The sequence below is a fragment of the Chrysemys picta genome, chromosome 8 (assembly GCF_011386835.1).
Source record: "Chrysemys picta bellii isolate R12L10 chromosome 8, ASM1138683v2, whole genome shotgun sequence".
NCBI lineage: Eukaryota > Metazoa > Chordata > Testudines > Emydidae > Chrysemys > Chrysemys picta.
This window is the reverse complement of record NC_088798.1, coordinates 2,295,989-2,323,872: the sequence shown is the minus strand read 5'-3', so window position 1 is coordinate 2,323,872 and position 27,884 is coordinate 2,295,989. Positions and strand designations below refer to the sequence as shown.

Genomic DNA, 27,884 nt, shown 5'->3' with positions numbered 1-27,884 from the left:
GCCGGCTGGGCCTCTACATTGGAGGTCATCTCTTTGAGAGGGACAGTATGCATCTCCTGAGCTCTGCCCCCACCCAACACAGGGCTGCCTCCTCCCCATCCCTGGTACATCCCTACCCCTCACAGATCCCCGGACCATGAGCTACCCTCATGGGGACTGGGAGAAGGGAAGGGTGCTCCACCAGGGAACATCCTTTCCCCGGGGTAGAGTCTGCCGTGCGTCAGCGTCTCAGCTGTTCATGGTGATGGAACCTGGAGCTCTGGCTTTGGAGACAGCTGGCATGATTTATTCTTAAAAAGTTAGAATGTTGCTGTTCTTTGTATAGAGCATCTGATAACTCTGTGAGGAAGGCAGGCTCTGAACAGTGGCATCAGCCAATGAGGGCCTGATCCGGCTCCCATTAACATCCGTGGAAAGACATGGGAGCCGGATTCAAAGCACTACAATACAGAGCACTGTGTAAGTGCTAAAGACTACAGCATGAGTCTCAAGACGAGGCGTGAATGGGTCAAGCCAGAGTTTATATTAAATTTAACATCTATCAGTCCATGTAGGTTTTTGTATGTCCTTCATCACCTTAGTATCTGAGCACGTTTTCTTAAGAGGTACAAATATCATCCCAAGGGCATGTGGCAGAACTTTCATATTGAAATAGATTCCCTTCATTGCTTCATGTGCCGGGACTCTGCCTTTTTCTGACTGCTCAGTACCTGAAGTAGTCACTCTCTTCTAGTGGTTCTCAACCTGAAGCTTTTGGCAGGTCAAGTCATAGGGAAACCATGTCTCCTGTGGAGAGACACCAAAAACAGGAATTAGGAACAAATCCCTTTGTCACATAACTGGAGCTTAACTCCTTTACTTGAAGGGTATTTGGTAAGATGGGTAGTGGCGAAGCCTTCGGTCCTAATGCGTATGAACTGCTGGATTAAGTCAGTAGTTTGTTAACAGATTTTTTTTTTCTTTAGTTTCTCATGGAGACGACTTCCTAATGCAGGGCTGGACCAGTCTGATACTCTGCCATCTATACCTTCTCCTCTCTACAAGATAAGGTAACTGTCGGCATGAGGCTGTGAATGTCTACTACTGTACCTATTTTCCACAGACAAATGGAGACCGTTGTTTATTTATTTTTTGCTCTTTCCCTTTTTATGAGATCAAGTCATGAGAATTATAAAAGAGAAGCAATAAGGCCCCATTCCTGCCATGGGATCTGCATGGCTGACGCTCCATTGAAGTCATGGGGCTCCCCTGGGGTGCAAGGGTCTGGCTCCAAGAATCCATTTGGAGGAGTTGGGACCTAAAGGGTTAAATGCATCACGGTTTTATGTACCTGTTATTTTCCATTCAATAATTGTGATTAGATCCTAAATGACTGCAGTGGGCATGTACAAGTGCCTGGATAGATGGCAAAGATAACAGGTAAGGCAGAATGAATGAAATGATATGAACATTTTAAAATCAATTAAATATTATTTTTTAAAAACCTCACCGGGTGTCTGTGACGTGTCTTTAAAGTTACTGAGACAGGGACGCTTCCCTGGCCTTGCTTATAGTTCAACCCTTCGGGCCAAATTCTCTGCTGGCGTAACTCCAGTGAACTGGAATAGCATCTGACCTCTAGTGGCAGTGGAGGTGAATTATCAAATGGTCTTGCTAAGATACACTGAACCTACAATAACCAGTTTTTGTATTTGGCTTGTGAACTCATCAGCAATTGTGCAAGACCCATCATGATTTGTAAAACACCAGGTGATTTATTAGATGTGTATACGGAGAGACAAACTGCTTCTAGGCTTCAAGAGTGTTCCATCCATCCCCCCATCTAGATACTTACCATACCTACCAGCGTCTATGGCCACCTCCATGGAAGAAATAACGTTGCCCTCTCTCTGCATTCCCTGTCATACAATCATAGAATATCAGGGTGGGAAGGGACCTCAGGAGGTCATCTAGTCCAACCCCCTGCTCAAAGCAGGACCAATCCCCAACTAAATCATCCCAGCCAGGGCTTTGTCAAGCCTGACCTTAAAAATCTCTAAGGAAGGAGATTCCACCACCTCCCTAGGTAACCCATTCCAGTGCTTCACCACCCTCCTAGTGAAATAGTGTTTCCTAATATCCAACCTAAACCTCCCTCACTGCAACTTGAGACTATGACTCCTTGTTCTGTCATCTGCTCCACCGAGAACAGTCTAGATCCATCCTCTTTGGAACCCCCTTTCAGGTAGTTGAAAGCAGCTATCAAATCCCCCCTCATTCTTCTCTTCTGCAGACTAAACAATCCCAGTTCCCTCAGCCTCTCCTCATAAGTCATGTGCTCCAGACCCCTAATCATTTTTGTTGCCCTCCGCTGGACTCTTTCCAATTTTTTCACATCCTTCTTGTAGTGCGGGGTCCAAAACTGGACACACTACTCCAGATGAGGCTTCACCAATGTCGAATAGAGGGGAATGATCATGTCCCTCGATCTGCTGGCAATGCCCCTACTTATACAGCCCAAAATGCCGTTAGCCTTCTTGGCAACAAGAGCACACTGTTGACTCATATCCAGCTTCTCGTCCTCTGTAACCCCTAGGTCCTTTTCTGCAGAACTGCTGCCTAGCCACTCGGTCCCTAGTCTGTAGCAGTGCATGGGATTCTTCCATCCTAAGTGCAGGACTCTGCACTTGTCCTTGTTGAACCTCATCAGGTTTCTTTTGGCCCAATCCTCTAATTTGTCTAGGTCCCTCTGTATCCGATCCCTACCCTCCAATGTATCTACCACACCTCCCAGTTTAGTGTCACCATGAAGCAGGCTTAGATTTGGTGGTGGTGGGGTTAATTAAGCTGTGAAAATGAGGGTGCTATTTTAGGAAACTTGAGCTAATGCAGGGTCTAATCCTGCTCCCACTGACATGAAAAGGAGTAAGGTCAGGCTAGTGTTGTCTTGGTGGCGAAAGCGTCCATGGTTACTCCCTGCTGTTCTTACCACTGGGGAAGTGACGCTGTTGAAAAGCCAGGTTTCAGAGTAGCAGCCGTGTTAGTCTGTATCCTCAAAAAGAACAGGAGTACTTGTGGCACCTTAGAGACTAAATAAATTTGTTAGTCTCTAAGGTGCCACAAGTACTCCTGTTCTTTTTGTTGAAAAGCCGTGAGCCACAGAAGCAGGACCATTGACACAGACACAAATTGTGCCCAGTCTGGAGTGATTGGTTGGAAACCAGGTCTCATTTGCTCCTTCTTCTGCACATCCCGTCTGTGCAAACCACTGCGCTGGTGTGCCACACGGACGTATTTCAATGGGCTAATTACAAATTCCATCCATCTTGCATTAACTGGATACGAGTGCAGCAAGCCCGATGGCATCAGCCTCATCTCCTTCATTCGTGCCACGCGCCGTTCTCTCTTGCTGCAGGCAAAAGTAATTTCCCCAGCCTGGAAATGTGATTTAATTTGACCTTGTTCACACAGGTTCTATGCCTTTTTACAGTTCCCACCCCCCGTTTAGCATGGTATTGAAGGGAATTACTTTGATTCACAACAATGTTCTCCCAAACCTCAGGGCTGCTCTTCCCTCCTCCGTGTGCTTCTCCAGGGAGCTCGAAAGCTCTGCTCGCTTGCTAGGAGATGTCTGGGTAAAGTTGGGGCAGGTGGGAAGGGGGGATTTGGCATTGCTGGCTCATTTCTCACCCGGCAGTGTCAGGCGAGCTCATGGGCAGGGCTTTGCAGACAAGCGGTGTCAGGAGTTGAAGGGTAAGAAGTGGAGAACGAGGAGGACAAGAGGTGGCGTTACCAGAAACACAAGGAGTGCATTAGCAGATGCACAGACATCCAGCTCGGGGGAGGGAGGAGGCTGGGGAGAAGGTGATCTTCACCCCATCAAGAGACTCAGCAGAAGAGCTAGGCAGCGCTTAAGTCCTGATTCTGGCACTAGCAGGACTTCAGTGGTGCTCGGCCATGTGGTGTAGGTGGGACTTCAGTGGTGAGGCCCTTTGCCCAGAAGTGAGTTTCACCCAAAGATGGCAAATGGGAACCTGACGGCCCGCTGTTGGGGACTGAGGGAGAGGTTCCCGCTGTCTGAGCTGGGAGAAGACATTAACACCTGTATCAGGCCTCATGACACCTGGGCACGGAGCAGAGAGGGTCTTTAACAGGTGTTTCGCCCAGCACGACCATTGCAGGAGCCCCACACCTGGCCCCACCCATAACCTCCTTGGGGCCGAGTGGTACAACAGGCAGTGATGAGCGTGTGTCACAGTTCGCCCCCAGTGCCCCATTCATGGAGGATTTCAGATGTAACAGCCCCCGGCTACAAAGGTTTGGCTCGTTAGCACAAGCTGTAGTAATGAATGCTTTTCGCTCTGGAGGTCCGCGGTTCAGCCCCCGGTGTGTTGGCCAAGAGGATGGCCGTCACACTAGGGGTCAGATCCCCTAGCACGCCAGAGTACAGGGAGACTCTAATCCTATCTCTCTCCTAGCTTGCTGTGCTGGGAAGGGCTCCTTGCAGCCAGACCCTGCTCCAGGCCACCCGAGCGGGGCACACATATAATTTCAAAGGGGAGAGCAATAGAGGGCGGAGTGACAGAATAACCTAGATCCCACTGGAGTCAATAGGAGCTCGTCACCTTCTTGGAGGGGGTGGAAATTGGGACCCTGGCGAGGACAAGAGGGGGAAGGGAGAAATCAATAAGGAGGGAGGGAAAGAGAGGACATGCAAGGGAAAGCCAGGAATGGAAATAAGAATGACCGTGCAAGACAGATAGGTTAAAGAGAGCAGCAGAGCAACAGAGAGAGATGAAAACTCACCCAACACACAGATTTATTGACTTATAATTACACAAAAGGCCTGGCCAGCCCCTGTTCAATCCGCGCATCTGGCTACCTGAAACAGATCTGCAATTTAGTGGTGATTTCTATCACCCAAAAGTGCATTAGATGCTTTGGAGAGGCACTGGCTGACAGTGTATGTTACTGTCTCCTCAGTGAAACAAGACATGGGGCCGGCAAGCCATTTGGCACCCCCACGCCCCCAGAAGCTGTACGCCATAACAGGAAACATTGGTGACCCGAAGTAATAAACTGCAGAGATGCACGGAAACACACCTGCAATATTTTTCCAATAATGGGGATGCTAGCAACTGTCACCAAGCCAGACAATCTGGCAGCACATGTGTCACTGACTTGTTAACACTGATGCTTCTAGTCTACTGGTTTTCCCTTCTCTGCTGAATTATTACTACAGACTTGGAAAATCTGCCAGAATTTTTGCCAAGTTGTGTAGCTTCTTTTCCTCCAAATTCAGAGGGATTTTCAATTAATTTCTTTCTTTTTTTAAGTATGTGTGTGTGTGTGGGCGTTTTTTAAAGCAGACCTACTCAGAAACATCTGAAGTCCCTAATAAAGAGGTTACTGGATCTCTGAATAGTTTAAATCCAGATGACAGAACAAAACTTTAATATCTGATTTTTCACACTCTGCTCTGGTGATTGAGATAAAATGGAACTTGGATCAGAACAGGGGCAAACCCAAAACCAGATTAATAAATTATAAGGCCAGAAGGGACACTTATGGTCGACTCATCTGACCGCCTGCCTTACAGCATTTCAGCCAGTGATTCCTGCATCAAACTCATAACCTTCGGTTGAACTAGTGCATTTATATTAGAAAGATAGCTGATCTCCAGTTACAGACTCCGTGTGACGGCGAATCCATCATGGGCCTAGGCGAGTTGTTCCAATGGTTAATTACCCTCCCTGTTAAAACGCTGAGCCTCATTTCTAGCCCAAATTTGTCTAGCTTCAGATTCCAGCTATTGGATCTTGAAATGGGCCTGAACCAAACCCCTACTCCAAACACCTTCCAGATCGGGAAACATTTGGATTTGGGTCCTAGATTTGCAGCTCAGGCCTATCTCTAAGCAAACCAGCAGCAAAGGCCATCAAAAGTCCTAAATAAAACTGATTTACTTCACTCAAATAGTCTTTCAAAAAATTCTCCCCACACCTCCATTACAGATGATCAACAGAGGCCTTATGCTTCTGCTATCCACAGGAGATTACCTTGTGCATGTTGGTACCAGCTACAACCCACCCAGGCTTTGTGACCTCAGAGGTCAATGGTTACAAGCAATAAGACCTTTTTCTATCCATACTGAATCACCCAACTTAGACCTAGTTATGACAGTCCTGATTCTCCACTTGGTTATACCGATTTTTTGCTGCGGTAGGCATACTGAAGCCAATGCCAGCCGGTCACCACTTGGGGATTCCCTTGTGCCTGGAAACATTCTCATTCATGGAGGACAGTCTATCAATGGCTATTAGCCAGGGTGGATAGGAATTGTGTCCCTAGCCTCTGTTTGTCAGAAGCTGGGAATGGGCGACAGGGGATGGATCACTTGATGATTCCCTGTTCTGTTCATTCCCTCTGGGGCACCTGGCATTGGCCGCTGTCAGAAGACAGGGCTAGATGGACTGTTGGTCTGACCCAGTATGGCCACTCTTATGTTCTTATGACCAATCTCTTAAGAAGAGGCCCTAGAGAAGCAGCAGGCCGCAGTGGTGTGTGATCCCAGTTCCCCGGGGGTGACTGGAAGCCCATAGCATGTTGTCCCAGGTGGCTTACCAGGGACTGCCAAATAGAAGGAGAATGTCTGAGGAACAAACAGCGCGTAAGCCACTTGTAGCATCTTCATGTATCTCCTTGGTTTAAGCAGCGGATGCTTTTCAAGAGCTGGAGCACTTGGCAACCACTGCCATCCATGAGAGTGACCAACAGGGGCAAGATCCAGAAACTCTCTGTCCTGGCATCACAAGCCAGGGTGACCAAATGTGACTGACAGCTGAGGATGTCACTTATTGCTGGGGATGAGTCAATGCACGAGGGCATAGCACTGTATTACAATTACCAGCTAAGCTGGCGCTTCACTTTGGCGTTATCTGTTTATTCCTCGCAAGCCCTGTTGTTTTTCAGAACCTGCTGCCAGACTACTCATGTTTCTTCAGCAAGATCCAAGCATGTCCCGCCAAGGAAGGAGGGTCCCGTAATACAGCACTAGACTGCAACAGGAGAGACCTGGCTTCAGTTTCCAGCTTTGTCCCAGACTTCCCGTGTGAACTTGGGTAAATCACTTAATCTTTCTGTGCTCGGTTCTCCCTTTCTCCCGTCTTGTCTGGATTGTAAGCCTGTGGAGCGGGGGGACACAGTCTGTTATTATGTTTTTGTACAGCTCCTAGCACAAGCCATGATCTTGATTGAGGCCGGTGTTATATACAGGAGGTCAGACTAGATGATCACAAGGGTCCTTATTAGTCTTGGTATCTATGAACAAATACCCCAATTATGTATCTTTTACCCATATGTTTAATGTCTGACTCTTGCTGGGACTACACGTGGGGGAGATTTTTGGAAGGGGCCTGTGCATGTCTTATAGGACCTACAGGACAGCCAGTTGGGGACACACAACATCCCAATAGGGCGGAATTAAGAAGGGGAGGTCTTTGTGGGGATCCCCTAAAATGACAAGTCATCCGGAAAGCAGCAACCAAGGAGCTGGCCTCTCTCGTGCAAACTTTGTAGGAAGAAAAGTCCCTTTATCAGTCTCCCTGTCCCTGTTCCACTGTTGTTGTTTTTAAAGGGAGACCTGTCAAGATTTGCCAGGGCTTTCAGGGGAGAGCGCTTATTCACAGGTTTATCAGAGGTGACTTTATAACAGCGTCTTGTTTTGGCAGATGGCTGTATGTTGTTTTAAATTTAAAGGGAAAGGCATAAATATCAGTAAAGAAAGAGGGTAATAAGAAAAATATTAAACTGCACAGTGCAAATCCCAAGGGAATTTCTATTGCAATAACTGACCTCCCATATAGCACCATTTATTTTAGACACTGGCAGCTTTATAGGTGCTTGTACGGCTGCAGAAGAACACCAATTTGCCACTGCAGTTTGTTTTGATAACTGAAACTTTCAATAAATCTGTATTAAAATCAAAGGGAAAATTAAATAGACCAAAGTCAGTGACACTCAAGATAAGGTAGCACATTACTACACTGGCCTCTTCAGCTGGGGGGACCTGTCTCTCAGTTCAGACCTGGGTCACAAGTGTGATGAATGTTTGTGGACTCAGCTATGTTCCTGGATGGCAGCCAGCATCGCCAGAGTGATAGTGTTTAGGGGAGATCTGGCATTTCAAACAGGACTTCTTCAAGAACATAAGCCAGGGTCCTTCACAGGGAGAAGGGCCAGCTTTGCACAGAGAGCCACCCAGGCTGGAGAGGATGGCTCTCTCGCCCTTGCCCACTTATTCTCTTCTTGGTTCTAGAGGGACACTCCGCTGGATTCAGGACAGGCTTTTCCAGCCTTCGGGGTAGCCCCCCTGGGGCGGTGGGAAGAACCCGCCTCACTGATATTCTATGAGCCTATAAGGAGGAGACAGAGGCAGGGAGGAACTGATTCTCATCTCCTTTGCACCAGCATGAATCAGGAGTCACTCCACTGGCATCCGTGTCTCCTGTTCTCCCTCTCTCATCCCAAGGGGACATTCAATTACATGGAGAGGTGGCAAATTCAAAACTGAAGGAAATATTTCTTCACACAGTGCGTAATTAGACTGAGGAACTCACTGCCACAGGATGTCATTGAGACCAATCACTTAGGAAAGATCCTAAAGGAGATTGGATCTTTATATGGATAAAAAGTATAGCCAGATGTATAGTAGCTAATGCTAACCAAAACACTGGAAGGGATATAAGCCAACATAGTCAGCTTCTAACTATTAGAGATGCAGCTGAGACCTTGGGGAGTAGATTATCCCACATCTACTATTGTGGATTTCTTGCACCTTATGCTGAACCAGGTGGAGTTGGTCACTGTCAGAGACAGGATACTGGACTCCCTGGGATATGGACCTGACCCCAGCCTGGCAGTTCATTGCAACATCGGACATTGGCCTTTGTTTGCCCTGCGATTCCTTTGTTCTTATGGTGTACGTGGAAAGCGATTCAGACCCTGTGTGTTCGGTGGAGCACTGAGCACAGTGTCTGAGTCCGAACAAAGAATGAGTCCCAAAGATTCCATATTACAGCTGGCTGAAAATTGTCCAGTGGAACAGTTTTCCCATCAGAAAATGCAGATTCAACAAAATAAAACATGTCTTGAACATATTGCTTGTCAAAATTTTCAACAGAAAATGATCAGAACATGTAGTTTTGATAACATCAATATGTTTCCCCGTGACTTCATTTTGACTTTAGAATACAATGTTTAAACAAAACATTTCAACTTTATGAAAATGAAAATATTTCATTTTGCAAAACAGTCTTAGATTTTGACTTTTTATTCTGATCCAGGATGAAAGCACATTTAAAAATCTCGGCATTTCCTGTAGGACAGAAGTCCCATTTTTTAGCCAGCTCCATTCCATATGATTTCATACCAAAGGTATTTTAAGTTAAAATCCTACACACAAAACTGACCCTCCACCTTCCAACAGGTGTGGTTGTGCTTGGGGAGACTTGCTGTATGAGAGGTTTGTTCCTCCAGGAGAAACACTTTATTGTAGATGTTTTTTCCATTTACACTTAGAAGTTCAAGACACGTGTGGAGTTGCTCAGTATTGGGTGGCCCGACGAGGCGTCAGAGCCAGTCTTTTATATGCCTAAAGCCTATTAGTTAAAATACTGGCAAAGAGATTTTGGGGCGGTGGGGTTTTTTTACACTTTAAAAAGTCCCATTTCAGAGCCGATGATACTCTCACTTTGAAACACAGCTTTCCTATGACAACATAGCTGTAAAATGCATTCAACTTTTTTTACTTACGCAGTATTTTTGTTACAGTCATTAAAATATAAAGAATAAACTACACCCAACGGTACAATATTTTTTTACCAGGATTCATGGTGAAAATATAAACCGTAAGGGTTAATCTTGATTTTTTTTTTTATGGACGGTATTAGAATGTCAAGATAAAAAAGTAGCCTGGAATGTACAATATGAATAAAGGATTTTTATTATATATTCTGCAGATTAAAAAGGGCTTTATTTTTTTTTAATAAGTAGACATCACTGATTGTCTCCTTCTAGGGCAGGGGTCGGCAACGTTCGGCACGCGGCTCGCCAGGGTAAGCACCCTGGCGGGCTGGGCCAGTTTTATTTACCTGTTGACGCGGCAGGTTTGGCCGATCGCGGCCCCCACTGGCCGCGGTTCGCCGTCCTGGGCCAATGGGGGCAGCGAGAAGCCGTGGCCAGCACATCGCTCGCCCGCGCCACTTCTCGCCGCCCCCATTGGCCTGGGACGGTGAACCGCGGCCAGTGGGGGCCGCGATCGGCCGAACCTGCTGCGTCAGCAGGTAAATAAAACTGGCCCAGCCCGCCAGGGTGCTTACCCTGGCGAGCCGCGTGCCGAACGTTGCCGACCCCTGTTCTAGGGCCTGATTTACAGGAGTTAGAGTGGGAGAAGACATAGCAGAACCTCTACCTCTAATCTAGCTCGCTTGGCCCAATATAGGATTGGCCCTGATAGGACATTTTATTGTGCTTTATTCAGTCTAGTCTTAAAAGTATCAAGCAATAGGGCTCTGACCACTTCTCTGGGGAGACAATCCCACAACCTAAGACATCTCCCTGTTCAGAAGTTTCCCCGGATATTCATCCTACATTTTCCTTTGCTCAGATTTCTCCTATTCCTCTTAGCTATGCCCCAGTGTGTCACCTTAATCTTTCCTCTCCCTCTTCTGTGCTTACACCTTCCATTCATAAGTGGGAAGCTTTTGTGTCCGTGCAGAGTCATCCCTTACTCAAAGAAGACAGAGGTAGCTCCTTTAATCTTTCCTAATCCTTCCAACTCGCCAGCCCCCGATCGCTTGGGTTGCTCTTCTCTGAACTCCTTGCCACTGGTCAGTACCTTGCAGCTAATGTGGTGCCCATCCTTGACTGCAATCTACCAGCTGTGGTCTCTCCATTGCCATGCAAGGCGGGACACTCGGCCCTGCTCCACGATGTGATGCTTCTGCGTATGCAGCCCCCAAATCAACAAATAAAAAGGAGCTAAGTGCTAAAAACACCCAGTTTTGCTGAGAGAGGAGGAGGAGGTAACAAGGAAACTGTCTACAGATATGAAAGGTGCAAACCCTGAGAAGGGACAGGAATTATGTTGTGGGATCCAAGGAGCGTAATTAGGAGTAATGGGGTAAAATTAAGGAAGAGAAAAATCTTGTTGACATCACAAAACTTTTCCTCACAGAGAGATGTATGTGTCTGTGGAATGGCCTCCCAATGAGAGTGGGGGAAGCCCTGTTACTTGGGACTCTCCGAAATAAACGAGATAGGACACTAGAAAATATTAGGTTCTGGTCCCTGGGTGATGGCCTGGACAATCCAATGTGTCTCTTCCATCAGCCATCTGTATATTTTCATAATGTTCTTATACTGGGGTTTACCAGTATCGTGTGTGTGCGCCTCCTAAGTGCGATAGTCCATAAAACAACCAACCATACCATTTGTTCTGTATTGTTTTGCATTTCATTGTACCCTCTAGTACTGGTAGACACTGGACTTTTTGAAGCAAGGACCTGTTGGTTTGACAGATTTTGTAGCGCTCAACGTACATTCAGTAGATTTTAAGGCCAGGGGAGATTGTTATGATCACCTAGTCTGACCCCCTGTATGGCACAGGAATTTCACCCAATGATTCCGGAATTGAGCCCAAAAATTGCAGATGAACTAGAGCAGATATTTTACCAAGACTCCTAGTTTTGATTTAAACACTCCAAGTCACTTAGCTACATACATTCTCTCCTAGTGCAAAGCACCACAGAGTCGCGTCACAATGAACAGTAAGCTCAGCACATGAGTCGTTGGCCAGAAATCTTCCTGCACATTTTGTGGTCTTCACACAGCCCTGAGAAGTGCACCATCCTGCATCCCAGACAGGCAGCCACGTTGCTGAACCACATTCACCGTGGGTGCCCTCTACCCCTGGCACCAGTCCCTGCCGAGCTTGCTTCGGCAATCTTCCTCCACTCATCCGACCCATGCGTCCCACACATTCAAGTTGTCTTTGTCTGATTGTCTCAATAACAGGTGTCGCTCCAGTTATGCTGTAAATGTGTGTGAAATATAACTAACGGGCAGCAATTGCCTGGAGCATTTCAATTCGAAAGCAAAAAGCTTCCTAACGTCCTGTTTCTTCAACATCTGTGTCTCTGAGGCATATAGCAAGATGCTGAAGACAAGAGACTGCAGCAATTTCATTTTACACTTGCTGGTAATACCGTTGCTTCTCTAAATGTGGCTGGGTGTCACTAGAGCAGCGGTCACGCGTCCATTTCTATGTCTGATCTCTCAATACTATTTAGCATACCTTGCAGCCATACTACCCTGATATTTGAAGTGCTCAACACACTCCAGTGCCTTTTCAGATCTGTGTAGGAATACCTTTGCCTTGCAATGGTCTTAAACGTGATCATGGTCTGCTTTTTCGTGTGATGCCTTTAGACCTAACTTCTTTGCTTCCACCACTACTCTCTCTAGAAATTTTTGCACCTCTTCTTGCAATGATCCAGTCAGGTCAATATCATTGGCGAAGCACAGATAAATAATTGTTCATCCATTGACAGGTACACACCTTCGTGTAGGCTTCCATCGGCATCTCTTCTTAGGATGTCTTCAAGATAACAGTTGAAGAGGGTCAGTGAGAGCAAGCAGCCTTGTCTAACACCTACCCTCAAGTCAAACCAACTGTGCTCACTGCCCAACCCCCAAGGCTATCGCACTCCCATAGAGCTGTTCAGACTTATTACATTTTCACCATCTACAGCCAGCTGCAGGATTGCCTAACGAGGTTTGTGCCATATGCTGTCAAATGCTTTCACAAAATCCACGACGACATGGAGCACCTCCTATTGTTCCCCAGCACTTTCCTGCATAGCACCTGCAGACTGAATGATTCCTCCACTGTCCCTCTTCTGGGTCTAAACCCAGTTTGTTCTTCAGTCAGAAAGTTCTCTATCTTGGGCACAATTCGCTTGAGGGTGATGGGTGACAGTATTTTGCTAGGATGTGTCAATGAGATTGAGTGGTATTTTCCAGAAACAGACCCTTTCTTAGATTCCAAGGCCAGAAGGGACCATTGTAATCATCTACTCTGACCTCCCATATAACACAGGCCATAGAATCCCCCAAAATAATTCCTAGAGCATATCTTATTTTTATATGCTATGAATAGGAATCATCAGGGATTATGTCCAAGTCTTGAGCCATCTTCCAGACTGCCAAATCACATTGACAAAGTTTGCGGTATGCCGAGATGAGTGCCTTGCCACCACTTTTAATTAGCTCGGCGTGTGTGTTGCCCACTCTGGGAGGTTTATTGCTCTTCAGTGTCTTCACCGCATCCTCAGCTTCTTCAGTCCTAGGAGGAAGTTCATCGGGATAAGCTGAGCTTCTTGTGTTGATCTTCTCTGCCTCTTCCACTTCCAACTTAGAATTCATTTCACTCACATTATTCAGTTTCTGGCAACATCTACCCCAAGTGTTGGGTGAAATGGAATTTTTCCTGCCAGAGAAACCTTACAGTGCCATATAAACCTAGTAATGGTAGCAGTCATTGCTGAACCCACTCAAGTCTCCCCACACACGGTCTTTCTCATAGTACCGCAAGCTGCCTCCTCACTTCCACTGGAAACATGGTCCTGATTCCGGCTCTCAAGTACCCACCGAACTGATTGTTTCTGAACTGAGTCAGCACATGGGAAGCTAAAACAAACCCCCGCTGAGTCTGCACGTTTTTATTACCGGGCAAGGAGAGCCTAGAAAAACAAAGGGTGAGAAAGTTCTCAGACCAGACCACCCTGATGAAGGGGAGGGGGAAAAGATAATGATGTTTATTGGGTTGTCTGACAAATATCTTTCAATTGGGAATGGGCGACAGGGGATGGATCACTCAATGATTGTCTGTTCTGTTCATTCCCTCTGGGGCACCTGGCATTGGTCGCTGTCAGCAGACAGGATACTGGGCTAGATGGACCTTTGGTCTGACCCAGTGTGGCCGTTCTTATGTTATGTTCAATTGCTTTTGGGATTTCTTGTCTCTTTTTTCTGGGGTGATTGTACTCACTGGGCCAGAGAAACTCTATGCCATTCAAAACCTCCGCGCTTTTTCACCCACTACCCCCATAGTCGCACGTTGCAGGCAGCCCCCAAACTTCTGGCCAAAGAGAACTGGGTGGGAATGATTAGTGCTACTCCTGAAGGGGTCACTGTTGAGCAACATGAAGCATTGCTTTCCCTTCAAAACACCCCTCCGCTGACAGCCAGACGTAGCTGTGCATGATGACAAGCCGTCATTAGCATCACCGGGGTGCTACTCTGGTGATGTGCACAGTATAAATCTTTAGAGAAAGAGAAAATCATCTGCCAGCAAATGTTTAAACCAATATATTAACTGAGTCATGGATACAAGAAACAACAACATGAATATAAAAATGTATATTGTGAATATTAGTATTCCCCTAGTATGTGTTCAAGTGGGTTAATGAGTCCCTCCGGTGGTGTTAGTAACTGAAGGATTTGGGTTGGCACATTATTAACTTGTTAAATAGAAAATAGTGATACAAGATTATTCAACGTGTGTATTATAAGACATGTGAAAGTTGCATTCAGCATAAGCAGCTAAACAGACTTAAAGACCTTGCTTTTTAAAATGAGGTCATATGGTGTTATGCTATGAGCCTGTAAGATCTCAAAGCTTAATTAGCGTTGGGTAGGTCAATCCCTGGATGGGGACTGTGACACAGGTATGCCCAGACATACCCAGCAAGCATATTACACTTATGTCTGACCAGTTTCTCGATACCTCACTGTAGCAGAGGGTCAAGTGTGGTCTCTGCCAAAAGCTAAGAACTAGCCGATTGTCATGATTATGGGAAGCAGTTTGCCTGGGAAATATTTTACGAGACGTGTCGACTCTTCTGTTCCAAAGCTGCTGGAGATGAAGCATGTCACGTGAGGTGGATCAGGTCTCAGAGTTAACTTAACGAAGAGTAAGAACAATCCACACCTTTTGACCCAGCCCAAACCTGTGTTTACAGATGCAGGCCTGAGCGAGCATCTACAGAGCAAAGAAGCCCAAGGAAAGGCTCCGAATAGCCTCAGGGCTGAGCCGAAGTGAATGAAATGCCCTGGTGATGAAAACAGAGACACAGCCTGGGATTGCCTGAGAGAAGAGGAGAAGCCACAAGATGTTATCCATTACAGAGGCAACCCCCTGCCAAGGGGAGTGTTTGCGAAAAGTGGATCCCAGCTCTCTGGACTGGATCTGCATTGTAAGGACCGATCAGTGGGTGAGAAATACTTCATTAGGCCAGAATGGAACTTCTCAAGTACAGGCTCTAGATTGCAGTGTAGGTTTTTCTTTTCCCTGCAACATTGTCTCCAAATCCCTTTACTTGCTTTTATTTGAAGCTTTAGCTCAAGCTTTGTCAAATAAACGTCCGTTTGGTTTTATGGTAGACGTGTCCAAGAGCCTTGTGCGAAGGGGAGTGTTGAACAGAGGTGAAGACAGTAAACAGAGGTGCACTGCTTCCACGCAGGCAGCCGATCGATGTCCAGAAGACAAGGCACTGGGCACTGGAGTGTAAATTGCTAGCCGGCAGTGAGAAACAGCAGAGCTTGTGAGGGCCCCGTGTGGAGCGCGTGTGTTGCCTGCAGCTGGTAGCTTCAGGAGAGCTTTCCCCAGTGGGCACAGACGAGACTCCCTCACGTCATAAGCAGGTGACAGTGATTCACCTCAGGACACCTTGGTCAACCCCGAAAAGTGCACAGAGACCCAGGGAAGAACACAGCATGAAGCAGAGCTGGTCCTTGGTAGGCAGCACCGTGCCTTCCTCATCAGCACTGAGTCAATTTCCCAGCCAGCAGTAGGCAACTCTCTGCTACTGCGGGCTCCATCTTCTGGATAACGAGCTCCCAGCCTCTTCCTGGCATTGGAGATTCCCTGGCACTCTTCATGAGACAGGTGACTTCTGACCAGAGTGATATACTGTACCTCGGGGGAGTGTCTTGTAGCCCCCACAGTCCTTATCTGTATATAAGTGTGATATTGCATATAAAGCAGGCCATGCGAGGTATCAGGGAAAAGGTTATGAACTGCTGAAACGCACTGTTCTATCTAAATATGTTTATCATAAATGCATAGGAGGTTATGAGAATTGTGTTGTATGGTTGTCACTAAAGCATGCTGTAAGTTGGGGAATCAGCCAGATTCAGCTCCCCAGAGACAACAGCAAGGAAAGTAACCAACGCCCGGCATCCTTACAGGTTTTTAAGGCTTGGCTTGACAAAGCCCTGGCTGGGATGATTTTAGTTGGGGTTGGTCCTGCTTTGAGCAGGGGGTTGGACTAGATGACCTCCCCTGAGGTCTCTTCCAACCCTGATATTCTATGATTTTTTTGATTAGCAGCATTAGGGTCAGTTCTAGTTTCTGATGTGAGTCTTACAGGCCATTCAGAATGGCACCCATGTGTATTTCCATATTATCCCCAGTCTCTGGAGAATCTGGGCAACTAACAGGACTCTTCCAAACTACCCTTTCACTGGGGAAGGGCATACCACATAGCTGCATAGCCAGTACCCTGTACTCCTCGAGATCCACTGCTATGGCGGTGCCCAGGGTACACTGCCGTATGGTAACGGCTAGGAAGGTCACTGGTTAATGATTTATTCAGAGGTCTTATTAGTAAACAAAAGAAAAATAAAATTAAACCGCCAAATTGGGTAGTTAGCGAGTATAGTCAGCAGAGTAGGGGCTCCCCCAATGCAGCATCCTCTTCTTCAGTCAAGACGCCACTCAACAGGTACCTTCAAGATCCTTTCCCCTTCCTAGAGCCAGTTTATTAACCTAACGAGCAGTTTCTCAAAAGCAAGTTCCCTGCAGCTAGGTCACAACCCCTGGTGTCAGGTACTCTACCGTCCTCCTTGAAGATTGCACCTAATAGCTCTTCAGTCCAGGCCCTGGGTCAAGTTGTCCTTCCGCCTTTGGTGCAGTTCCCCCACGGGCCTTCTTCGTTGGCTGTTCCTAGCAGTCTCGTACAGCGCGTCCAACTGAGACTTCCCAGGAGCAGGCGTCCCTGCCTGGGAGCGCTCCCTTGACAGCCTCCCTGAACTAACTTCCCCTCATACTTCGTAAGTCAATCAGAGGGCTGCCACCTGAATGCTTACTGCCATCATCCAGGGGACGCTGAGCCCAGCACCCTTAAAGTGCCAGCCTTAGAACAGCTGCACTGGGAGGTATGTGCACGCTGGGATCAGTGCACTGTCCCTGTCAACTCGGTGTCCCTCGTCTCTTGCATTGCAAACTCTTTGGGGCAGGGACTGTCTCAAATTCTGTTTGTCCAACACCCAGAATAATGGGGCCTTAACTCTGACTGGGCCTCTGGTCATACAAATTACTAGTAATCCACAAGGTGTCACCCACCAGTAAGGTCTTCCCTGGTCCATGTTCTACAAAAGGCTTAAATAATCAGACGCGTGAGCTGTCTGGCATCTGAGGAGGCCCTGGTGTGGGTCTTCACTATATTACCAGTGCCTTGTGATTTGCTACAAGCTTGAAATTACCCAGATCCTACAAATATCTTGTGAACCTCCTGCACTTTTATATGTTCACCAACAGCTCTCTCTCAGCTACCTGAACGAGGGACACCCAGACAGAACAGTGTCAGGACGGGCACACAACAAGGTTTCAATCACCTCTAACTGAAGTAGCACCCCACCCAAATCACAGCAGTTGGCATTTGCTGAAATGGTTGTGGCCTTTATGTCACAAAAGCTAGTTCTTGGGGCGGGGTCAATACATGTCCCTGTCCACTTCTATCCATCCCATCCACTCTGCTCCATAGGCCAGTCCAGAGATGTGCAGGGGCTGAAATGGCCCCACAAGAGGCCAGGGGAGAATTTCTCCGCCCCGTGCTGCTCCCACACAGTGCTTGATGCAGGAGACAGGGCCAGTGGCCAGCACATGTCAGGGGCAGGTGGGGTTTGTCCATCGCTCACACTGCAGTGGAAATTTTGGGACGTGACACAGCTCATAGGCAGGTCACAGCAAGCTGTCAATCTGAGCGACCTTTACAACTGCTATATTTTTGATGCAGCACCTGTGTAAATTAGGAGTGGCAAAAGGTGACTTAAAGCTTCCCTTGCCCCCCTTTCTCCCTTGTTCACTCCTTGTGCTGCACCTCCAGGAGGCACATTAGTGAACTGGATATATAATCTGTTAGAAGGAGTTAACCTTAAGTTTAACACGTTATCAATACCGTGCATTTACCTAACATCCTCACGTCTTGTATTACAGGGATCGCTTTACTCAGCACAGTTTAGGACAGGAAATACAGAATAAAGTCTTCAGTTGCAAGAGCAGTGAGAATCTGCTTGTGACGGGATCCCCGGGGTGCAGCCTGGGACTGTGGGACTGCTGTGTACCCTGAACTCTCTCCAGTCTGGGCTGTCTCTCACAATGCCTTGCTAGTGACCAGCAGCAAACCCCTCCAGGTGCTGTGATCACTCAGCACAACCGCATATGGAGACCCACACCCAGCTGGATTGCATGAACACTCCCACAGCCACTCATGAATCATAGGGAAAGGCACCAGCCCAATCCCCCCCGGCTCCCAGCATTATACCCCAGGAATATACCATCTTGCACTGCTCCAAGACAAGCAGTGCAGATTTATTAATTGGTTCACCACTTCATCAATGGAAAGTGGACAGACACCAGCCTTTGCAAAACCTGAGCACATTTGCCACACACTTCAGGCACACTCACTGCTAAAGATAAACAGTAAAACAAATTTCTTGACTACAAAAGATATAGTCACTTAAAATGTAAGTGATAGGCAAAAAGTCAGAGTTAGTTACCAAAAGAAAAGAAAATCTAAGCACGCAGTCTAAACTCTCAACTATATTAGACTGGGCAACAACTAGACTAAGCAGTTTCTCACCCTATTGGATATTGCGGTTCATAGTACTCAGATTTCACCCTTGAAACCTGGGCCAGTCCCCTCAGTTGGAGTCTTCAGAATGTCCTTGTTGCTTGCAGTATAGATGGGTGAAGTAGAAAGGCCAAGCCTAGGCCCCCTGTGTTCAGTTTTATACCCTCCGTCCAGGTGCTTGGAGAACACAAGTCCAGGCCTGTCTGATGGGCACTGCTGAGTCTCCAGGCAAGACTGAGCAATTCTCCTGGTGGGGCCTCAAGCAGGCGAGTCGTTGCATTGTAGCTCTCTTGCTGGACAATGGCTGTTGATGGTTGGTTGACACCCGGCCAGCTCTGAACTCCAAACTCTTGGAATATGTTACTGACAGGCCCCACCACATACGTGGGAATGGACTGGTGGCGAACAGTACAACTTGCTGAGAGAATTGTGCAAGAAATAGACTCCATCTCAGCTCTGCTGAGCTATTGGCCAACTCACTTGTCAGTCACTGGAGTAGGCCCAGCTCAACTGCCTCTGGGCTGACAGACTGGAACAAACGATGCTGCCAACCTCAGAGGGAAATCTTCATTTTAAATATCTTTGCTTCTATAGATATGAGGCTGAGAGCCTTACTTTTGATATCTATGTCTACACTAGCCCTTTTGTCGATCAGGAGTGTGAAAAAAACACCCCCTGACCAACATCAGTTTCACCGACAGGCGCACCGGTGTGGACAGCACAACGTCGGCGGGAGATGATCTCCCATTGCCATGGCTACCGTCGCTCATTGGAGGCAGTTACATGGGAGACCTTACAGCTGCTGTGCCCGGTCCGCTGTAAGGTCTGTAGCCAAAGAGGTCTTAAGCTTTCTTCTTTCACCATCAAAATGATTCTTTGTATTGTGATAGTGCCTAGAAACGACATTCATGGATTAGGCCCCCATTGTGCTAGGTGCATTACGAACAGAGCAAAAAAATGGTCCCTCCCCCAAAGAGCTTACAATCTAAGCACAAGAAAAGAGGCAACCGGTGGGGACAGAGAGAGAGTGGAGCACAATGAGACAGTATTGGTCAGCATGACAGGCAGGGGTGAGAGCTCACCAGATTCCCAACCTTGGTCATGTTTTTGAAGGAATTACAGCAAAGGAGTATTTGGAGGAGCCTTTGCGGATATTTGTGGGGAGCACCTCCCACGAGGACGGAAGCACAATTGTTTGTCCCCCACTTGTAAAACAGACAAACCCCGGTTGTTGGGATCGAACCTGGGCCCTCTGGAGGTAAATGCATGAGCCTCTACTGCGTGGGATAAAAGCCACATAGCCCTTAGCTAATGCTGTAGAGCAGACTCATTCATTTTTCTCTCCGTGGTCTCGGTGCCACTCGCTGGGACAGAGCACCACACCTAGGAGGTGTGTGGGTTACATTTGAAAGATTTAACAAGTAGGTGGTGAAGGCTGGTATTTTTGGCTGATTGGAGGCAGGAGTTGACATCTCAATAGTGTATGAGAGATGACGGGCAGGGTGAAGGACCCTGAATGTGAAGACAAGTAGCTTATACTTTATGTGCTGGAGGAGAGGGAGCCTGTGGAAGAAGGCAAAGAGTGGAATGAAATGGTCAGGAATTAGCTAGGAAAATGTTTTTTTGCACCAGCATTTTGAATGGATCTGAGCCGGGCAATATTGCATTTGTCAAGGGCAGAGAAGACGAGGTTGTGGTAGTCAGGCTGTGAGACGATGAAGGCCTGGATGAGAGTTTTAACAGTGTGTATGGATAGCAAAGGCTGGATGAGTATTTGCCAGGGGGTCTCAAACTGGGAGTCAGAAGCCCTCAGGGGGTCGTGAAGTTATTATGTGGGGGGTCGCGAGCTGTCAGCCTACACCCCAAACCCTGCTTTGCCTCCAGCATTAGCAGTGTGGCTGGGTTGGAAAGGCTGTATCTTAGAAGTGTAATGCAGAAAGAATTGGCATGATTTAGATCTACAGAGGGGGCCAGATCAAAAATGATACCCACATTATGGGTAGGGTTGTACTAAATTCACGGCCATGAAAAATATCGGATTGTGAAATCTGGTGTCCCACAGGTAAATCTGGTCTTTTGTGCACTTTTACCCTATAATATACAGATTTCACGAGGGTGACCAGCATTTCTCAAATTGGGGGTCCTGACCCAAAAGGGATTTTCAGGGGCATCACAAGGTTATTTTAGGGGGTCACAGTATTGCCACTCTGACTTCAGTGCTGCCTTCCGAGCTGGGCGGCTGGCCAACAGCCACTGCTCTCCAGGCACCCAGCTTTGAAGGCAGCACCCCACCAGCAGCAGCACAGAAGTCAGGGTGGCAATACCAGACCTATGCTGCTGTCTTCAGAGATGGGCAGCAGGAGCGTGGCGGCTGCTGGCTGAGGGCCCAGCTCTGAAGGCAGCCGCGCAGAAGTAAGCGTGGCAATACCATACCATGCCATCCTTACTTCTGCGCTGCTGCCGGCAGTGGCTCTGCCTTCAGTGCTGGGCTCCCAGCCAGCAGCTGCCGCGCTCCGGCCGCCCAGCTCTGAAGGCAGTGACGCCGCCAGCAACAGTGCAGAAATAAGGGTAGCAGTATTGCAACCCCCCCATAATAGTCTTGTGACCCCCCCAAACTTCTTTTTGGGTCAGGATCCCTACAATTACAACATCGTGAAATTTCAGATTTAAAGAACTAAAATCATGAAATTTATTATTTTAAAAATCTTATGACCATGAAATTGACTGTGAATTTGGTAGGGCCCTAATTATGGGCCTAAGTGATGGATAGGGTGGTCATGTCCCCAGTGATTGAGGGAAGAGGGGAGGTGGGCAGCCTAAGGTTCATCTAAGCTTAGGTCATCAAATGCAGCTCTGATTGTTCAATATATATCCTTTATTAACATATATAATCACAGCTGTTGTCATTGGTTCTAGCTGCACTCCAACAGCCTCCATGACTGAGTCTGATCAAGGTACTCAGAAGAGAATAGACAGCATCTTCAGCTAGCTTGAGAAAGAGTTGAATTGTAATATGAACGTAGCAGCAATGGTGCTCACACTACAGACCTAGCGAAAGGAGAGAATCCTGTTGAGAAGAGTCCGAAATCTCACAAACAGGCATCTGCACCTTTGAGATTTCTTAATCAAAGTGAATCACCTGGACAAAAGCCTCCCCAAAGCATGCTGCTGACCAGATCTGAGTGTGTGGTGATGATGTGTATGTGGATCCATCATTTGCTATAGCTTTGGTTAAAGATTGTACAGAAAGAAAGGGGGGAATGTGTGATGGTGTGTGTGTGCTGTTTCTTTAAAATTGTGGCAAGGAAGGGGCTTGGGCAGGTTCTAGGCAGAAAGAAGACCTGCCGTAAAGGAGAGGGGCAGACAGTAGCTTTAGGGACAATACTACTTTCCATAGTCTAATCCTAGGTTCCTTAATCCCCAAGGACCTGAGTCAAGCCCCAGCCGCACTGCGGTGTTGCCAACTCTCACAATTTTAGGGTGAGTCTCGCCATATTTGGTCTTTTCCTCAAACCCCCACCTGCTGGAGGCCTGGGGCAGGAGGGAGATTTTGTGTAAGCGTCTAGCCCTCCTGGTGAGAGAAAGAAAAGTTTGAAAACCCTAAAGGCTCAAGAACCCGAAGGCAAAGAGAGAGAACCGGACCATATATTCAAAGTCTCATGGTGTCTGAACACGTGGGGTTGGCACCACCAATGCCCCCATACATGGCGCCAGTGACCCCCAAAACCGGGGCCCCGATTCCTGGCCATCGGCCCCACACCGCCCACGGGACCTGGCCCCACGGCCGCCCATGGCCGGGACCCCGATTCCTGGCCATCGGCCCCACACCCCCCACGGGACCTGGCCCCACGGCCGCCCATTGCCGGGACCCCGATTCCTGGCCATCGGCCCCACACCCCCCACGGGACCTGGCCCCACTGCTGCCCCCCAGGGCCGGGACCCCAATTCCTGGCCATCGGCCCCACACCCCCCACGGGACCTGGCCCCACTGCTGCCCCCCATGGCCGGGACCCCGATTCCTGGCCACCGGCCCCACACGGGACCTGGCCCCACGGCCCCCCATAGCCGGGACCCCGATTCCTGGCCACCGGCCCCACACCCCCCACGGGACCTGGCCCCACCGCCCCCCATCCCCGGGCCGCCGGCCCTCCCCGCCAGCGAGGCCTGGGCTGGGCCCCTGCGCCCCTGAGGGGAGGCGTCGCGCCTCGGTCCCCGCCCCGCCGCTGCCCCAGCCGCGCGCGCCCCGCCGGGGCCCGGGACTACAGGCCCCAGGATGCCGCGCGGCGGGCGCCCGGCTGCCAGCCGTCCGCGCGCCTGCGTCCGGGTCGGCGGGGAGGAAGCCCCGCCCCCGGCGGCGGGAGCGGCCGCTCCGGTTGGCCGGCCGGGCTGCCGCTCAGAACGGGGTCGGGGGTCAGAGTGCGCGGAGGTGAGTTGCTGGCTTGGGGACTCGTGGTGCCGAGCGTGGGGGGAAGGGCTGGCGCTGCCCCCGCTGTAAACCCCCCGACTGCCCCCGGGGGAGGGGGGGCCGCGGGGGGCCGGGCCCGGCCGGGGGGCGGCGGCCGCCTGGGCCCCAAGGGCCGGCAGGCCTGGCCAGGGGGAGGGGGCTGCACTGGCGCGGGAGGGGCTGGGGGCCCAGGGGCCGGGCCCAGGCCTAGGCCGCCCCCCCGGGGCCTGGCGGGGACGGGGCTGGGACCCCCACGGCTGGGGCGGGGGCTGCCTGGGAGCGGGCTCAGAGCCAGGCCGGGGAGGGGCAGGGGCTCAGAGCCGGGCAGGGGGTGGGCGTGCCCCGCAGGGGGGGGCTGGGCCCGGCCAGCTGCGGGGGTGGGGGGTTAAGCTGGGGCTGGGCAATGGGGAGCCCTATGCCTGGGCGGCAGGAGGGATGGGAAGCGTTTGGGGGCTTCAGCGGGGGCAGGGGGGCAGGAGAGGTGGTGCTGGGCTGGCTGGGAAAGGAGGAGGGAGTGGGGGCGGGGGGGTATCTCAGGCTGATAGGAAAGATGGGCAGCAGAGGAGAGAAGAATCTGTACCGTCACCCCAGAGGCAAGAGGGAGGGATAAGCCGGGTCTCTCCCCTAGGGCTCAGGCGAGCAGTGAGAAGCTAGCCTGCAGCCAAGAAGTAGTGTGCAGAACTGTATCTGAGGGGTAGCCGTGTTAGTCTGGATCTGTAAAAAGCGACAAGGTGTCCTGTGGCACCTGATAGACTAACAGACGTATTGGAGCATAAGCTTTCGTGGGTGAATACCCACTTCGTCAGATGCACTGGACATTCTAGCTATGTGTTAAGTATTTCATCTCCCTATGTGGCCCCACTTCTAGTAAGGAAGGAAGGAAAGAAACTCTGAATCTGGTTAAGCATTGTGGCCCAGTGACTTTCACCGTGTTGCCATTCTGTGTTAAATTGGGTCTCTGCTCCCTGGGCAGTTGCTTGTTCTTCAGTAGAACTATTTGGAGTGTGGTTCTTGTGGTCACTCCCCAAAATTGTAGTCTGATTTTGATAAACTACTGTCAAGTTTTTGGGCAGCAGAAGTTGATTGCCCACTGAACTGAGTATTATGGGAAATGGACTTCAAAGGGGCAAGAAATATTAATAGGGATTTTGGAAATTCCTTTGGGGGTTTGGAGGTTCTGAAAGGGAAGGAATGAGGGAGTCAAAAGTTTGACTTTCATATATGAGATTACACTGATTGCATATCTTCTGAGTGTGAAAGAGCTTGAAACTCGAGAGTGAATTTGAGAGAGTTGAGAAATACAATGTGTGTGTAGTTGTTGTGTGATCGGTCACAGGAATTTCTCCTCCCTCCCTTTTCTTGCTACTGTAGTGTCACAGTTGTTTCTCTTAAACAGCATGAACAGACATTGTGCCTTTTTCCTGGTAATCTGTCTGGTATAAGCCTTATGCCTGGTAACTTTACGTGGCAATGGGGCATTATTAGGAAATAAATCCGATGTAGACTTGGGTTTCTCTTTATTTCTTGGACTTCTGGTTTTAGAATTAGAGTGGATTGATGGCTTCAGTTTAGTCAGATCTGTGGTATTCTTTAGGCCACGGCACAAAGGGCTGGTCTGATTGGTTAGACTGCACCATATCTCAGCTCAGAAGAGATAAGGAAGGCTTTAATCAAATGCTTTGGGTTGTGGTATTTCTAAAAGGAGTTGGTCCTGTCAGACACTGTAAGCTGCCCATTTTGAATGGTAACTTAAGGTACTTAATAGTTTTGGTGCTCTAGGCAATACTGTGGAGTTTCATAGCACTTTCATTGTAAACTTGGCATATAAGATTTCACACCAAAAATGGTTTCTTCTTAAATAAACTATGGCCTTGGCTACACTGGCAATTCACAGCGCTGCACTTGCTGCGCTCGGGGGGGTGTTTTTTCACACCCCTGAGCGCAGCGCTGTAAAGCGCCAGTGTAATCAGCGCCTGCAGCGCTGCAAGCTATTCCCCTCGGAGAGGTGGAGTACTTGCAGCGCTGTGAGAAAGCTCTCGCAGCGCTGGCGGCGCGACTACACTCGCGCTTCACAGCGCTGCCTTGGCGTTGAAATCCAAATGATTACTCTTCAGGGTAGAGGTGGGTGGTGGAAGTGACTTCAGATGTACTTTTGTACCTTACATTGTTAAATTTGGGATGGGTTCTCTGTAACTGAAATTTTGCAGGCTGTTAATTTATACTGTAGATGAAATGCTTCTATTGTTCTCGAGAGACCCTTTTCATGGCAGTTGCTTCTCTGAAGCATAGGTTGCTCTGCGTACAATAGCGTGTGTGCACGCGTTCATAAAAAAGCTTCATAAGTGCATGTAGCCAGACTTGAGTCTCACCAAAAGTCAGAAGACTAAAACCGATTGCATTAAAAAGAAAATGCTAATGAGTTTGGACACTAAACAAAGAAGTCCCTGAATAAGTGTACACCGATTGAGATGACCTTTACTTCCATAGTTTTGAATGAAATATATTTAGCTGGGACTTGATTCCTTTAGGAGGATTGCTATAGCTGCTACAATGCCTGTCTTGTTTTGGCTGTGTTACTTTTAGTAGGTATTGAAATTTTCCTTTGTTTAATCTAGGAAATAAAGTTTTGGAAGACATTTGGCATGTAAAGTTCTTGCACTTGCACTTCCTCTGTTTTGATCTAGTAATAACCTTCGTATGAACTGCACTGAACCTGTACAGCATAGGGGAATGGTGATCCATGAACTAAATCGGAATGGGAATGGACACCATAAACTATATTCATACGAGGCCATTAAACAAATATACATATTTCCAAGCCTGCTCTTGGGTGAGAAGGACACAGAGTTACTGCAGGTGGTGGTACTGGAGAAGTGCAATAGAAGATGCTTTCTGTTGGTTCTGAACCATTTCCCAGCATAGTGCTGGGGGTGCTGTGATACTTGGGGGAGTGGGGTGCAGTTTTGTAGATGAGAGGTAAAACTGAGGTCTCGGACCATTTTAGTCACTAAATATTCTCTGAGACATTCTTTTTTAAACCTAAGAATAGAGTGGTTAATGATGTTGGCCAAATTCCAACTGGGTAATTGCATTGTGTCTCAGAATCTCTCCTGCATTTTCAATTGGATAACGATTCTTCACTTCCTGTCCTAAATTTCTTGGCAGTACTGTTAGCGTTACTGTTTTTACCCTAGAGGTGGCTGAATTTCATTGCCTGGGGAAACTCTCTGTGCAGTACCTCTATCCCTTGCCTGGGTTTTTTTCCAGGATTATTGTGAATTGGTGTGGTTTCACAAAATCTGGTTTACCTGCCTTCTTGAAATATCTTCCAGCCCTTATGACCTTCAGATTCTGCAGAATGCAAACTTTCTTTAAAAATGTCTAGACCTTATGATTGTATAGAGAACCACCCAAATGTGAACTAAATAGAAAATAATGCAGAATTGTCAACACCAAACTGTAGACAGTATTAAACAGTTGAGGTGTGAACCATCCTGTATGTCTCAGTTGAGTGTTAACTCTTGAGCCTGACAGTAACAGAGCCAGATTTTCAAATAATTTAGCTACACAATTGTGTACCTGATTTGCATCACAGCAATGGCGTGTGCAAATCAGGTAATCACATCTGCCAGGTACCATATAACCAAAGGGCAAAAAGACATAGTCCTAAAAGTGCCTAGTATTTTTACTTTCCACTGAATTAAGCTATGTGTAACAGCAACTCTGCTAACTCCATTGCTCTTAGATGGGAGCTCAGCTGTGGACTGAGAGTTGCATGTGGCCTTAAATTATAAACCCAGCCCAAGGACCACAATTAAAAATATAACTTGGCCCTTTCCACAGAACACACTGAGGTCATCTGATGAAGGCACTAGACCAAGTACCAAATATATTCTTCCACTGTAGCTTTACAGTCTGTCTACTCAGGCACTTCAGGGTTTTTTCCTCCCTCTACTTTCTCACTAAGGGGCAGTCCTGCTGTCCTTCTATGTGCAGAACTCGCGCAGATTTCAACATGAGATCCATTTGTGTAGCCACTGCTGCTCTTGGGGAAAATTTAAAAATACAGTCAAATCTGTTTTAAGAGACCATTCAAGGAGCTGACAAAATTTGGCTGCTTAGCAGAGTTGGCCTAATAAAGTTGGAGCAGAATTGTATCCTGCATCTTTGGGAAATACTTAGGGGACAGCCCTGAGATAAGTGGTCTGATGAGAGCTGCATCTTGATTAGGTTTCACTGCAGTGTCAAGTAAGCTGTGATACCTGGTTCATTCCCAGCACACCGATTATCCATGCAATAGCCACAGGAAGTCCTCTTCTTCAGAATTTTGCTCCTCCTCCTCCTCAGTCCCTGTGATCTCACAAGACATTGTGTCTGTGACATCACTATGGAAACAGTTCTGATGGTCTATGCAGTGGTTTGGCACGGCATATCTCTGAAGGAATGTGGGAGGAGCAGCATGGTTAGATAGGAGAAAGCTTCCC

The 27,884-nt window shown here is 48.2% G+C and overlaps 1 protein-coding gene across 4 annotated transcripts in view; it reads left to right on the top strand.

The window, feature by feature from the left end:
* Positions 1 to 23,239: 23,239 nt before the first annotated feature.
* Positions 23,240 to 27,884, top strand: part of ERI3 (ERI1 exoribonuclease family member 3) — a 225,982-nt gene continuing 221,337 nt past the window's right edge. The window contains exon 1 of one of the 4 annotated variants that reach the window (XM_065555329.1): positions 23,240 to 23,382. The gene's annotated coding sequence lies outside the window, so the exon portion shown is untranslated. Of the gene's footprint in view, positions 23,448 to 27,884 lie in introns of all 4 variants that reach the window. The other 3 variants (XM_065555330.1, XM_065555331.1, XM_065555332.1) reach the window with 3 other exon arrangements.